General features: G+C 40.4%; 1 pseudogene; it reads right to left on the minus strand.

Moving 5' to 3' along the window:
• Nucleotides 1-9285: 9285 nt before the first annotated feature.
• LOC125386632 lies at nucleotides 9286-9954 on the minus strand (annotated as a pseudogene).
• Nucleotides 9955-16047: the final 6093 nt, after the last annotated feature.

Consider the following 16047-nt stretch of genomic DNA (forward strand, 5'->3'; position numbering starts at 1 on the left):
GTTCCATCAGGCGTAACGATCAGTGGACAGTCCTGTGCGAAATCTTCAGTTGCGAACAGTATCTCCAAGCATCGATGAAGGTAAGTATCGTTTTAGCGAGCGAACGATTAGTAAACCGTCTCGTGCGGGTCTTTCAAATGCGAGCGGCATCGACACGCGTGTATCGTTAATTCAGTCGCATTCGTTCAGTCGTAAATCGCGTCGCGGCATTCGCTTCAGTTGTATTCGTAAATTTCGTTTTAATCGTCGAAAACAATTTGAAACATTCTCATCGTTTGTTCTTCGATATTTTTTTTTTCCAATTTTAACTTTGTCAATTGTTCTACGCGCATTAAAGCTGTTACCCAAGATTAATTCGGCGGGGAACAAGTTAGAGAGCGCGGTATCGTCGTTATCAGACACACGCGCACGTTAGACGTATCGTTGTTTCTTTAACCGATTGAGTAGCAAACAGCGTGATCGGGCTGTTTAGATTTTGTGTCGAAAAGTCCCAGTACATTTGAACTCTACGGACGACTAACGGTATTTTGTATTTCATTGTTATCTTGATGATTTTTATTGAACAAAACTTGAAATATTTATAAACTAATAGTACGCGTATATAAATATATAGATGTATTTCGTAAGAGTAACAAATATGACGAGCGCTATTGTGCCGCTTGTTTCTCTTCGCAATCGATTAAGAGGCTATCGTGCCGTTCGGCACGTTTCGACCCTGGTTTTTCAAAGACCCCTGGGGCTCAAACGGTTAAATTATGTCAATATTATCTGCAAATAATTATTTTTCTATTTACTCTATATGATTTTCGAAACATTAAAAGATTATTATTACTCGACTACTTCAATATTGATTACGATAATTTTTTAATTACGGTTAAAAACTTGTCACTACTGGTGTGAGAGACTGTAAAATTGATTCGAAATAGTATTTTACAGAGTAACCGATGAAACCGATGAAACCGATGAGTTAGATATTTATATAATAAAAAGTTATTTCTATTTCTGAATTTTCTTTCTGGATATTTCTTTTAAATACCATTTTAAGTAGTTGTTGTTTTACAGTACGAATAAAATATTTTAAATATGTAGTAAAAAATAAACTATCTTTATTTTCACAACGCGGTACATAAAATAAAGTATTTTATCTTTGTATTGTAAATAGTATTGTGTTTAAAATGTTTCTTAACAATGAAAATAGATTAAGCAGAAGGTTAATATCAGGATGCGAGAATCCAAAATATTTGGAAATTAAATTCATGTTCTTTTTAACCCTGATGCGCGCTCTTCGGGTCTCTTTGTTCTTACTGCTCTCCTTTCTTTCTCTAAGAACTTTTGTATTCTTTAAACGTATAGAGCAAAATTTTGTCCGACCGTTGAAACCGACATATTTGAGAAAAAGACGTGCGATCATAGAAAATCTAGGGAACGCACTGATACAAAATTATATTATAAGATGGTAATATGACCCGCGTAGGAAAGCTGCGAAAGAAATAGCAGAGAATGTTATAAATACATTGGAACATTTCAAAGAGAAAATAAGAGTTTGTAAAAATTTCACTAATGCCAAAATTTTGTTTGCGATAATAGAATGTACCGGTTCTTTGCAATGAAAATTATTATGAAGGATATAAGTAACATATTACTACATTTCCCCGGTCCTTACTTAGAAGATAAAACAAACGAAAACGAATCTTTGTATGCAAAGGTAATATTCTTCTTCAAACTCTTACCGAATAATTTAGTTGAATGGAAGACCGCAGCAGGGTGTTAAGTAACATGCATTATTCAAAGTTTTCATCGCTTGGATTACTCTTATATGGGCAAACATGCAATCCATTTCCTTTTTTTATTTTTATTCTTTTTTTATTCTTTTTAATTTGCACTTTACAATTTGTCCAGCTGGACATTTGTTAAATTTTTCTAACTTTATCCGAGTTTGACTATTTTAATTCTGTAGCGAGGTCAGTGGGGTGTTTTCTTTTTATTCTTCTTTTTATGAGAGTTTTGCTCGCTTCAGCAGCTAGCTGGTTTGGATATATTGCCGTTCTATCCTTGTGTTTTTCTTTTTAAATGCTTGCCGATTTCTCCTTTGACCATTGGTATTTACGTACAACTCTCGATTCCAACTGACGATTCTCTGCCCTCGGTTACAACTCAACTATTTTCTTGATCCGATTCGTTTCTTTTCGTCATCCATCAATATCTCTATTACGCGCGCGTTCGTTACGCATCCACCACCGTTGCTACCTACGCCTTCTTCCAATATTACAAAAAATGTCCTATAAGGAAGAACCTTACGGATATCGATGGCTGATTAGGCCTGTCGGCACTTGCGCCTCGGTGATGTTTGGACCGCCGTTGGAAAGTTTTGTTGTCGAGTGCCGCTAAGCCCTATTCAAGTTTTTCGACCGTTTCTGCTTGTTGGCATTTGCTCTTCGTCGCCGACATTGTCTCTATGTCGGCGATCTTTCCGCGTTACTATAATAGAGACCAAAGAAGCCGTTCTACAGTATCACGTAAAATTTATGATAAAGAAGGAGTAACGTAATTTGACCGTGTTTTTAAAATTTTGTAGGCTTTTATTCACGAGAACGATTAAGTATAATATTACAATGAAGTTCAAATCACGGCCAAACTGTACACAAGACTAGACTCAAGACCAAAAAAAAACTCTTCTTGGTCGAATGATTGCAGTTTTTACAGGCTGCTGCGTTTGTCGGCGTTGAGGGACAAGGAACGGATCCTAATTACCCTAGGTAATGGGGCAAATGTAATGTTGGGCCATGTGCAAAGGTCAAGTCAAAACCTAACGGTCCGCTGTCAGGTAGTATGGAATGACGTGGATTTGACGATTTATGATCGTTGTCAGAACAGCCGTGTTGTTCGTGAATATTAATATTTTGCTGTTGGTAGTTATACGCAATGCAGTGAAACTAAATAATTTCAAAATTGAAGTAGGCGAGAAAATTAGGGTATTATGTTGGTGCAGGTCGAAAGGGCCTGATTTCCTATACAAAAATAAGTCGATGATGAAGTAACAATTTTTAACACAAGACTTGGTTTTCCAGAAAATCAATTACGAAGTTCCGTCCACTTGACTCGCTACTTTTTAAGTATACGCGTACCTATATGACGGAACTTCACAATCCATTGTTTGGGAAACGAAGCCAGGAAAAATGTTATATATCTGTATGCACGTCTAAAAAAATACCATTTATCCTCATAAATACATGTATGTTTTCTTAAATATTTTGTCTATTGGATAACATGAAATAACAAAGCTGATTACTTCAGCCAACGCTCATACCGCGTTGAGAGTACTCGTTCTCGTCAGTTGACCGTAATCCTCCGAGCAGGTCGGACCTCTCGGCCCTAAGGGATAAACAGGCGTAGGCCCTAACAGTGAGCGCGGCAAGCTATACAGTGCACAGTAGACAGTGAGAGAGCAAAAAAAAAGAAAAATAAAAAGAGTGCTAAACAGTGAAAAAATAGAGATAACATCAACCACTCTACAAACAATATAAAAATAGAAGAAGAAAAGAATGAAATCGAAACCAAGGAGGCGGAATCCGCCATAAGCTCGTCAAAAAAAGGAATCAAAAGAAAGATAGAAAAACAACAAATAATTAAAGATAGCAGCATAAGAACTGATACACAAAAGACGCGGAAACTCAATCCGCCCCCCAAACCTGGTAACCAGGAACAAAATAAACTCAAAACAAGAAAATTTAAAAGAGAAGAAAGCGACTCACAAGAAGAGCACGACGATAAAAACGAAAATATGAAACAAAGAAGAAGCCCACAACCTCAACCAATGACTATCACATTAAAAAACAGATTCGATGCCCTCCAAGCCCAAGACCCCTGCTCACCGCAACCGCATGAAACCATTATCGAAAACATTTAAAAAAAACGACGTATTAAGGGAAAAGGCAACCAGACAGCCCACTCCCCCGGACACGTCACCAATAACCACAAGCAAAAGCTATACCGCCCGGACAAGCACCCCCCCCGCCGCCCCGCCGAAAAAAACAACACCACAACCCTCATCATTACTGAAAAACCAAACTCACAAGGGCCTGCCACCCAGCCACCCCGCTGAAGACCAGGCAGACCCCCCCCCCCACATCAGCAAAAGGGGCCAGGCCACCCCCCATCAACATAACGTTACAAGACCCGAAAGACACAATAGCACTCATGGAAAAGTCCCTCAAAATCAAGAATTTCCATATCGAAAGAATCCATTCAGGTAAGCACGTACTTTATCTTCAAAACCTAAATGACCACGCGAACGCAAAAAAAAATACTGACCGCAGCCAACACGGCCTATTTCACATATACCCCAAAATCTCAAAAACCCCACACATACCTACTAAAAGGGCTAGGAAACAGCTACACAGAAGCGGAAATACTAGAAGACCTAAAAGTCCTGAAAATAGAAGAAGTTAACTTCACCAAAGTGACTCGATTCACAACAAGAAAATCAAGGGAGAACAACACATTGCTCCCAATCTATATAATACAAGTCTCCCCCGATAGCAACATTGGGAACCTACTAAAAATAAACAGACTTAACTATCTAAAAATAGCCTGGGAAAAAATTAAAAAAAAACGATATCACGCAGTGCTACAAATGCCAGCGAATAGGCCACACAGCACAGAACTATAACCTAAACTATCGCTGTGTAAAATGCACTGAACCGCACGGGCCAGGCGAGTGCAAAATAAAAAAAGAAGCAGCAGTAAGCAAAGAAAAAATCTACTGCGTAAACTGCAAAAACTACGGACATCCTGCATCATACAAAGGATGTCCAAAACTCGTCGAATTACGGAAAAAGATTAATGAAAAAATCACCAAAGCAAAAACAACAAAAATCGAAAGAATCGCCAAAATAAGCCGTAAGTACGTCCCCGAGCTAAAGTTCGCGGACATAGTAAAACAAAGAACAAGTATAAACGAGACAAGCCCGCAAGTAACAAACATAGCGGCACAAGTCAAACAAAACCCTAACCCAACAATAGACTCACCCCAAATAAGCATAATAAATGTCATTGAAGACTTCAAAAAAAGCATCCTAAAAGCTCTAAGCGACCAACAAACACAACTAAACGAAATCAAAAAAGCACTAAATACGCATGAAGAAAGAATCGATTCCATCTTCAACATCATCGAAAATATAGACGAAGATTGGCCAAAAAACACCCCCCCCCCCACCAATCACAGCAGAAAATAAACCAGATAAAAGTTAAACATCTGAAAATCATATCAATAAACGCCAACTCACTAATCTCAAACCAAAAAAGGTACAGCATGCTAACCCTAATTAAGAAAGAAACCCCCGACATAGTACTTATCTCAGAAAGAAAACTGAACTATAGACACAAAGTGCACTACAAAAACTACTCTATAATAAGACACGCCAGACCAAACGCTACCCAAGGAGGAGGAACGGCAATCCTCATAAAAAACCCCCTGAAGTTCAAAACAATACAAAACGACAAAATAACAAACTTCAAAATCCTAGAGACGACGATCATAAAAATAAAAATAAACAATAAGGAAAACTTATTTATCACCGCAGCCTACGCTGCCTACGGAAACCAGAAACAATTTAATGACGAATTCGACAATCTCTTCCAACTTTTGCAGCTCGACAAACAGGAAATCTACTACATAATAGCCGGTGACCTTAACGCCAAACATACCAGCTGGAAAAACGAAATAAACAACACGAGAGGAAACTCCGTCAGAATCTGGCTAGACAATAAAAGCATTTTCTACAAAACAAACCTCTACAGCTCCGAGCTACCCTCTTACCCAAAAGGACGCTTCTACCTAGACATATGCCTAGCAGACGCCCGAATAAAATTCCAAAACTTACGACCAAATAACACTCTTAAAACCATAGACTACGACAGCGACCATAACGCCATAGTATTTCACATAAGCTAGAACACATCTGACTACCTAACACTCGAAACATAGACCGAAACACCCAGGTACAACTACAAAAAGACAGACTGGAAAAAGTTCCAAAACCTACTCGAACAGAACTGCGACCTAAAAATCCATAACAATGTCAACCTAACAGACAGACAAATCGACTCGTTCATAGACGAAATAGAAAAACATATACAAAACGCCCTACTAGAATTCGTACCGACGTTAAAAAAAAAGACTCCTGCTAGCCATATGTAAACTATAAATTAAAAAAACTACAACGAGATAAAAGCTACATACTATCTAAATTAAACAACCTAAGACACAACTACTCTTACGACAAAAGAGAAGACATAGAATTCCTAAAGTACCTGCTACACGAAATAAAATCACAACTAAAACAAGAATTCGCAAACTCTATAAATCAATACTGGACAAATAAAATAAAAAATATCTCCAAAAAAGACTCTGCTAGCATGTTCTCGCAGATAAATCAAATTTTCAGACCAAAGGAACAAAACTCCATTCCGCCCCTCAAACTGCCACCAGAAAAAGCCTCCCTCATCCAAGAAGCAGGCATCGAGATACACAACACCAACAAAGACACCGAGGATAACTTCATAATATCAAAAACAACGGAAAAACTAGACATTATCGGCACCCACTTTGCCAAAACTCACACACAAAACGAACACATGGGCCGAGAACAATTAGACAGAATTATCATCGCCGAAACAAACAAACTAAAAAATAAAATAGAACAAGACATAGCGCTAAACAAAACAGTCTGCACATTCTCAAACGAAAACACATCGGACGACCCCAAACAGCCCGACCCAGAAATAAACTACTTTACAAACTTCAATCAACTAAATACAATCTTCTCCGCGCTAAACAACAAAAAATCCGCCGGCTTCGATGGCATCCCAAACATCTCGCTCAAACGCCTACCAAACAAAATAAAATGGTACTACACAGTACTGTTTAATAACGCACTAAACAACACGTACTTCCCCAAAAAATGAAAAAAAGCCAAACTCATAGCCATTACAAAAAAAAAAATAAAGACGGCTCATCACCTGCAAACCTACGACCCATGAGCCTCCTCCCCAACATAAGCAAAGTATACGAAATGATCATAAACAACGCCCTAGCAGCATTCTGCTCAAAAAATAAGATAATCCCGGAAAACCAATTCGGCTTCCGCCACAAACACTCCACAATCCACGCAATAAACAAACTTACGTCGGATATCTGCTGGGCACTTAACGCAAATCAACGAGTAGCCGCCTGCCTAATAGACATCGAAAAAGCCTTCGACACCGTCTGGATCCCAGGGCTCATTTATAAAATGATTAAAAAGAACTTCCCCGAATACCTAATCAAAATAGTATGGGACATGATAACAAACAAAACTTTCATAATGACCGACGGCTCGCACACTTCAAGCAAAGAATTCTCCATAGAGAACGGCCTGCAACAAGGAACAGTAAATTCCCCGCTACTCTTCAGCATCTACAATAACGACTTACTAAACCTCTTTAACCTCAACACATCCACACATAAACGCTCCATAGCCTTCGCGGATGACCTAATCATCTATGTAACAGGCCACAAAACCAAAACGATAAGAACAGAACTGCAAGAACTCTTTAACAAAATCAGCGATTACTATCACACATGGAAACTAAAAATTAACGCAAGCAAATGCGAAATCATTCTATTCAGACCCATGGCAAGCAAAATCGGTCCAGCAGAAAGGGAACACGTCAGAAAATTCCATCTAAAAGAAAAAGCAAACGAAGAGAACCTCATACCACACAAAAATTGCGTGAAATACCTAGGAGTAAATATAGATGAAAAACTAAACTACAAGCAACACATCGAAATCCAACTCTCCAAAGCCAGCAAAGCTTTTTGGAATACAAAAAGGCTGTTTTATTCCAGACATCTCGATAGCAAAGTAAAAATCATGTGCTACCAAACGCTAATAAGACCCATTATAACCTACGGCTATCCAATATGGTACAACATACCAGCGTCAGTAATGGAAAAAATTCGCATATTCGAAAGAAAATGCACCAGAGCTTGCCTGAGCATTTAGAGATCAGAACACAGCGGATACAGAAAATACGTAAAAAACAAAAAAATATACGACTTAGCCAACATCCACCGCATCGACTGTCATATCCTAAAACTAACAAGAAACCACTTCGCGCAAGCCGCGAAGATCAAAGAAAACAGCCTAATCTTCGGCTGCTTATTCCCAAACGACGCATACTTCAAAGACACTCTGTTAACAGGCTACATCCCCCCCCCCCTCCGAACCTAGACGAAAGAAACTATCTCCAAGACCAAAACAACATCCCTATAATTTACCATATGCAAAGGAAAATAGGAATGAAATCTATACAATACGAGGAAAACCTAGATGGCCGTACTGCAGACACTAGGTGGAGATACAACATGGCACTCCCCCAAAAGGATACAGAAGACAAACACAGAAAAAACACAAAAAAATATTGGTGGATACGGAACCCATAACAAAAAACAACAAGATAAAGAGCCACAGAACGGCAACGCTCACCAAATAAAGTGTAAATATGTAAATATGTAAATAGATAAACAAATATTATACTAATCCCACAGAACACCCCTCCCATCCCTCTCTAATAGGCTAGCGAACTGTCCTGTTTTTGCGTCCAGGCTTTCAGGACATAAATTAAAATATCGTACATTGGCACAGCGCAACAGCGGCTTAAATTTAAGGCACAATAATAATCTTAAAAAAAAAAAGTAATAATGCATGGCTACGTTTATTCTGGAAAAAAAATTATGTAAAAAAAATATGTAAAAAACCTGGAATTAATAAACAAAAATAAAAAAAAGCAATGGTTAACGCCTTAGGTTGCGAACGTTCGGAACTCGGGTTCGAATCCCGGCGACCGGAGTCCGATTTTATTTCCACGTACCAAAAAAACGGAGGAAAAATCAGCAGTATCCCGGCAGCGACATCTACAGCCCCCAGTGACAATTACAGCGGACCAGGCCCAACAACTATAACTCACTCACGGCCACCTCAACATATTTTTAATTTTTAAATTTAATAGTAATGAATTTATTAAAATTATAATTGATAATAAGCAAATCATACATAACAAAAAGATAAATAAATCAATTAATAGGTATTATTTGTGGAATTCGTTAGAAGTAAATTTTAATTACTCTAATTCATTTAAAAGATCAATTCTTAATTTCAGACATTTAATGATAGAAAAATAATAAGTTAAATTATTAATTTTAGAATGACAATCTAATGTTATTTAATTAACTAATTTTTCATATTAATTTTTTTTAATCCGATTTGAAAATAATTCATAAGAAGTTCTTTCTAATATAATTGGTATAAAACTATGATTTATTCCACAAATTTCAGAGCGTTGACCAAAATAAATTCCAGGACGAATACAAAATATGTTTAGTTGATTAATTCTATCAGGAATTGCATCAACTTTAATTCCTAATGAAGGGATTGTTCATGAGTGAATTACATTTGTAGAAGATACAATTATACGTATTGAAATTTTAAATGGAATAATTAATCGATTATCAGTTTCTAAAAGTCGAAATTGATTTATTGATTCACAATTTAATATATATGAATCAAATTCATAGTTATTAAATTCTGGATATTCATAAGATCAATATCATTGATGACAAATAGATTTAATAGAAAAATAAGGATTTATGATTTCATCAATATAATATAAAATTTTTAGTGATGGAAAACGAATAATTATTAAAATAATTATAGGAGTTAAAGTTCAAATAATTTCAATAGTATGATTTTTTAATAAATTTAAGTTTAAGAAATTATTTAATGTAAAATCTATAATGAAAAATGTAGTTAAAGTAATAATAATTATTATTATTATAGTTAAATTAAGAAATGAAATAAGATTATCTGAATAAACAGAATTTGAGTCTTGAAATATAAATATATTTCATGTAGAAATTTTTAATAAGTAAGTTTATTTGAATTTTAAGTTCAATTCAAAATTAATGTTTTATTAAAATATATATATGTCGGAGATGAAAGAACACCGGAACCTTCCCTTTGGAACTTTGGGAAGACCCTTAGTATTGTAATTTAGATTTCACCATAGCCGTATTAAGAAACTGTTGTCATTCGATCCGACTGTACTTATTTGAGATTTATGATAGTGAGCTTGGGCTCGAGGCGACAATCAGTCGCCGAACGTAGCCGCGGTCCAAGGGATGAACGTTTTATCTAACAAAGGCACAGAGTAACTCTATACCTCTCCTTAAAAGAAATAGTCGTAGCGACACGCGGCAGTCAATATTTCAATGGTTTCTGTCCCGTGGCTCGCCACACGCAGATTCTATACTCCGGGTAAGATGATCTCCAGATGTCAACATACCTCCGCAGTATATGTTTAGCTAACGTGAGGACCCGCAATAAATCTTAAGATTTAGTCAAGCAAAGTCCTTCATATAGACAAGCAGTCTTTGTTGCAACTACGGGAAGATAAGAGAAATCTATCCTTCCACGAACGCTTCCCACTGGCAGCTTTTCCCAAGGACAGCTAACGTCCTTCTCTAACCACCAACATGGAAATTGACCAATTAACAGTAACGTCAATTTCCCTCACCTTTCGAACGAAGACTTTCCTCTGCGAATCCGATGATCTCGTCTCTATATATATATCGGAGATGGAGAGACACCGGAGCCTTCCGTCGAAACCGGGGAAAAACCCCTAATATTGTAGTTTGGAGTCCACCATAGCCGTAGTTAAACAATCACCGTCCTTCAGCCCGATTGTAATTGCCTGCAATCTATGAGAATGAGTTTGGGTTCGAGGTGACAACCAGTCACCGAACGTAGCCGCGGTCAAGGGACGAACATTTTTCTAACAAAGTCATAAAAAAGTCTATAGCCCTCCATAAAAAGAAATAGTTATAACGGCACTCGACAGTAAGCATACTAACGGTTTCTGTCTCATGGCTCATCATAAGCTGACCCTATTCTATGGGTAGGTTGATTACCGGTTGTCGAGACATATTCGCAAAACATCGGCAGCCAGCCTAATGACCCGTCATAAACCTTAAACCTTAATTAACGAAAATAGGCAAACAGTCTTTTCCGTGAAGGACACTTCCAAAGACTGACCAATTAACAACAACGGCAATTTCCCTCACTCTCCGAACGAAGACTTGTCTCCACGAATATAAAAGACCTAGTGCCGCTAGAGAGTGGAGCAGTTTTTCCTAAACAGCGTCACCGTGAGAGTTTCGAGTACGATTTCATCGACTAAGGTATCATTTCGATAGAGTGCTTACTTCGCGTGCTAACTGAGAGTACCACCTAGGCGTTGCCGACGAGCAAAGAGTAAAAGAGTCCCGTTGACCGCGGATTCGTTATCGGACCTAAGACTATCGTCATTCGCATCGCGAGTACCTAACCGCCGCAGTTTATTTGTCAAACCTCACATCTCCATACTTGTGTCAATAAACTCTGGATCATACCTTGACAATGGCTACTACTGGTGAAGATTCGTTACCTGCCCACACCTCAAATCCTAGTGCCTCCCCGACATCAGAAGTGGGATCCAAGGACTTGTTAAGAGCGATGAAACAGCAAATGGATTTCATGCGTGACGTATTTCATACGCTAACAAAGAAAGATGGAGTGGAACTCGAAAAATTTTCGCTACCGCTTTTTAACCCTGAACTGGCGGGCGCCGACCCAATGGGGTGGTGCGAGACAGTCAGTAAGCTTATGGGCAACGAGCCCCTACAAGACCGCGAGTTATTTTTCGTCCTAAATCGTGCGATGGGGGGTTTTGCATCGCAGTGGCTTACGCAAGTTCCGGTCTGCGGCCTTACTTGGGAATGATTCAAGGAATATTTCCTTTCACACTACGACGGCAAGGAGACGGCAACCTCAACGCTGATAAACGTGTTCGAGGAACCACCAGAGGAGGACGAACCCACGGTAAATTTCGGCATTCGATTTCGCTCCCTCCTGGCTGCGAGATGGAGTGCTATATCCAACGCCGAATTAATTAACGCTGTCATCCTCCTCCAACTGACGTCATATGATCAGCGTGTCGAACGGATAGCACTCACGCAAGACGTCCGGACACAGGACCAATTTCTTCGGGAACTGAGAGCTCTCCCTCGTTCGAGGAAGAGGCCGTTACCCTTGGCAAATGATCCGCCGATAGAACCTGAAGCTAAGCGGAGTAGGCCATCCAACTCCCAGACTAGGTGTTATCACTGTGGAACCCCCGGGCATAAGGCGATGGAGTGCCGCAAGAAGATGCGGACCGAAAAGCAGAAGGAGACAAGGCGCCGGGAATGGAGCCGACCAGCCACATCATCCAAGGTGTTTTGCTTAAGGTGCCGTGCGGACGGCCATATCGCACCCAATTGTCCGTTACGGGAGGAGAAGAAAAGCGGTCACAACAAGGAACGGCGAGTCGATTCCTGCGTGGTGGAGGCTTCAACCGGAAAATTAACTCACCTAGGTGAGTCGTTCCCATTTTGCTTCGATTCTGGAGCCGAGTGCTCATTAATTAAGGAATCCGCTGCCTCCAAATTTTCTGGCAAAAGAACCACCGATGTAGTAGTAATGCGAGGGATAGGAAATACGTGTGTTAAGAGTACGTCTCAAATTTTGTCCACTGTGTGTATCAACGGTTTTACGTTGGAGATAGCTTTTCACGTTCTCCCTGATAAATACTTGAAATACGATATCATGATCGGTCGCGAAATTTTAAGTCAGGGCTTCGACGTGCATATCACGCGTACTAGTCTCGACATTTGCAAAACGAAGGTAGTCAATGTCTGTGATAGGACCGTCAAAAAAGAGATTGATCTTAACGAAGTAGACACTGAGGTAATTGGTAGTGATAAAGGCCGATTGATTTCTATTCTAGAAAAGTTTAAAAACTCATTCATCACGGGTTTACGCGTACACGCGTAAACACAGGCCAGCTAGAAATAAGGCTAATCGACCCCAACGTCACTGTCCAAAGAAGCCCTTACAGACTTAGCGAGGAAGAGCGTAGGACGGTACGGAGAAAGAATCGGTGAACTGATTAAAGCTAACATCATAAGACCCAGTAATTCGCCATTTGCGAGCACTATGTTGCTCGTGAAGAAGAAAGATGGCTCAGATAGACTATGCGTAGACTTCCGAGCGCTAAATAAAAATACGGTCGCGGATCGGTATCCCCTACCCCTTATCTCAGATCAAATCGCGAGATTGCAGAAGGCGAAGTACTTTATTAGCCTGGACATGGCCAGCGGGTTCCATCAAATTCCCATACATCCAAACTCGACAGAGTACACAGCGTTCGTTACACCCGACGGACAATATGAGTATGTAACGATGCCGTTTGGATAGAAAAATGCGCCGTCCGTTTTTCAGAGGGCCATTCTCAATGCCTTAGGCGACCTCGCTCATTCATACGTCGTTGTTTATCTAGACGACGTCCTAATTATTGCCGACTCTGTAGACCAAGCTTTAGAAAGACTGCACAATGTATTGGATACCCTTGTGAAAGCCGGATTTTCGTTCAATTTCGCGAAGTGTTCCTTCTTGAGGACGTCGGTACTTTATTTGGGGTACGTGATTCATAGCGGGGAAGTTCGCCCCAACCCGGGTAAAATACACGCCTTGAGTTCCTTACCTGCGCCAACGACGGTCACTCAGCTCAGACAGTTTATTGGGTTAGCTTCCTACTTCCGTAAGTTCGTCCCCAAGTTCTCACAGACGATGAAACCCCTGTATGCGCTCACCTCAGGTAGCAAAAACATAACATGGTCAGATAGGCACGAGAAAATCAGGTAACAGATAGTTTCCGTCCTGACAGACGCGCCGGTACTGATGATATTCGACCCTAATTACCCCATTGAGCTACATACTGACGCTAGTTCGGAGGGTTACGGGGCGATCTTGATGCATAAGGTCGAAGGTAAGAATAGAGTGATCGAGTACTACAGTAAAAGAACTACCCCTACGGAATCTAGATATCATTCCTACGAGCTAGAGACGTTGGCAGTCGTAAACGCCGTCAAGCATTTCCGTCACTATCTACATGGACGGGAATTTCTTGTTGTTACCGATTGCAACTCGTTGCAAGCATCAAGTAGTAAGGCACATTTGAATGACAGGGCCCACAGGTGGTGGGCCTACTTACAGACTTTCACCTTTGACATTATGTATCGGCCCACGTTGACTTCTTTTCGCGAAACCACGTAGATTCGGATCACCGTAAGATTGATAAAATCGCGGAGAAAGAGATCAATTTGGCCGAAATATCGGAAGATTGGCTACTAGCCGAACAACGTCGTGACCCCCAAATTTCCGGAATTGTCGAAAAGTTGCAAAATGATGAGCTCGCGGAAGACATCGCAAACACTTACGAATTACGGTCCGGCACTTTCTGCCGAAAAATTCAAAGAAGAGGCAGGACTCTCAGTTTACCTATTGTTCCAAGAGGGTTTAGATGGTCCGTTATTAACCATGTGCATCAGTCAATTATGCACTTGGGTTGGGATAAGACGCTCGAGAAACTGTACGAGTATTACTGGTTCGAAGGAATGGCGAAGTACGTTCGCAAGATCGTAGAGAACTGCCATGCTTGTAGAGTTTCGAAGGCTAGTTCAGGTAAGATACAAGCCGAACTACATCCTATACCTAAGACCAGCATACCTTGGCATACGGTCCACATGGATATAACGGGCAAGTTGAGTGGTAAAAGCGATTCGAAGGAGTACGTCATTGTGTTGATCGACGCCTTCACTAAATTTGTATACCTGCATCATGCTCCTAAGATAGATTCTCTTAACACCAGTAAAGCGCTTAAATCCGCTATATCTTTATTCGGGAGTCCCTGTCGGATAATAGCGGACCAGGGAAGATGTTTTACGGGTAAAGAATTTCGCGAGTTCTGCGAAAGCAAAGGAATTAAAGTTCACCTGATAGCGACCGGTGCCAGTAGGGCTAACGGACAAGTAGAACGTGTTATGGGCACGTTGAAAAACATGTTCTCGACAGTAGAAACGACCGGGCGGCCGTGGCAAGACGCGATTGGGGAAATGCAGCTAGCGTTTAGCTGCACCGTCAACCGCATGACCAATTCGAACCCTTTACAACTACTAATCGGTAGATCGGCGAGACCGTATGACCTATTGCTACCCGACAATATCGAAGAAAAAGAAGTCGATATCTCCGATGTAAGACAGCAGGCCGTACAGAACATAGAAAGTAACGCCCAATACGATAAAGAAAGATTTGATAGGAACAAAGCTAAAGTGGTTAGGTTTAACCTCGGCGACTTCGTACTACGAAACGAGGCAAAAACGAGGAAAGAAACCAAACCAAGCTAGAGCCGAAAAGTACGAGGCTAGCCCTATGAACTGCCTGAGCTGTGTGACGGTCGTCGGCGCAGGTAGGGAGCTTAAGGCATATACTTTACCCGGGTTGGGGCGGACTTCTCCGTTCTGGATTACATATCCCAAATAGAGTATCGACGTCTTCAGGAAAGAGCACTTAGAAAAGTTAAATGAAAACCCGGCGTTTACAAGGGTACTTAACACGATGTCCAACCTCTCTAAGGCTTGGTCTATTGAGTCGGCAATAATTAGGACGTCATCCAAATAGACAACGACGTAGGAATACGCAAGGTCGCCCAGGGCATTGAAAATGGCCCTCTGAAAAACGGACGGTGCAGTTTTCAATCCGAACGGCATCGTTACGTACTCGTACTGCCCGTCGGGTGTAACGAACGCCGTGTATTCCACCGAATTGGGGTGTATAGGAATTTGGTGGAACCCGCTGGCCATGTCCAGGCTAATGAAGTATTTCGCCGTGTGTAACCTCGCGATTTGATCCGCGATAAGGGGTTGGGGGGTACCGATCCGCGACCGTATTCTTATTTAACGCTCGAAAATCTACGCACAATCTATCCGAACCGTCCTTTTTCTTCACGAGTAGCATAGGGCTCGCGAACGGCGAATTGCTAGGTCTTATAATGTTAGCTCTGAGTAGTTCGCTGATTCGCGCTCGTACGATT

Source organism: Bombus terrestris, chromosome 17, assembly GCF_910591885.1.
Source record: "Bombus terrestris chromosome 17, iyBomTerr1.2, whole genome shotgun sequence".
NCBI classification, from domain to species: domain Eukaryota; kingdom Metazoa; phylum Arthropoda; class Insecta; order Hymenoptera; family Apidae; genus Bombus; species Bombus terrestris.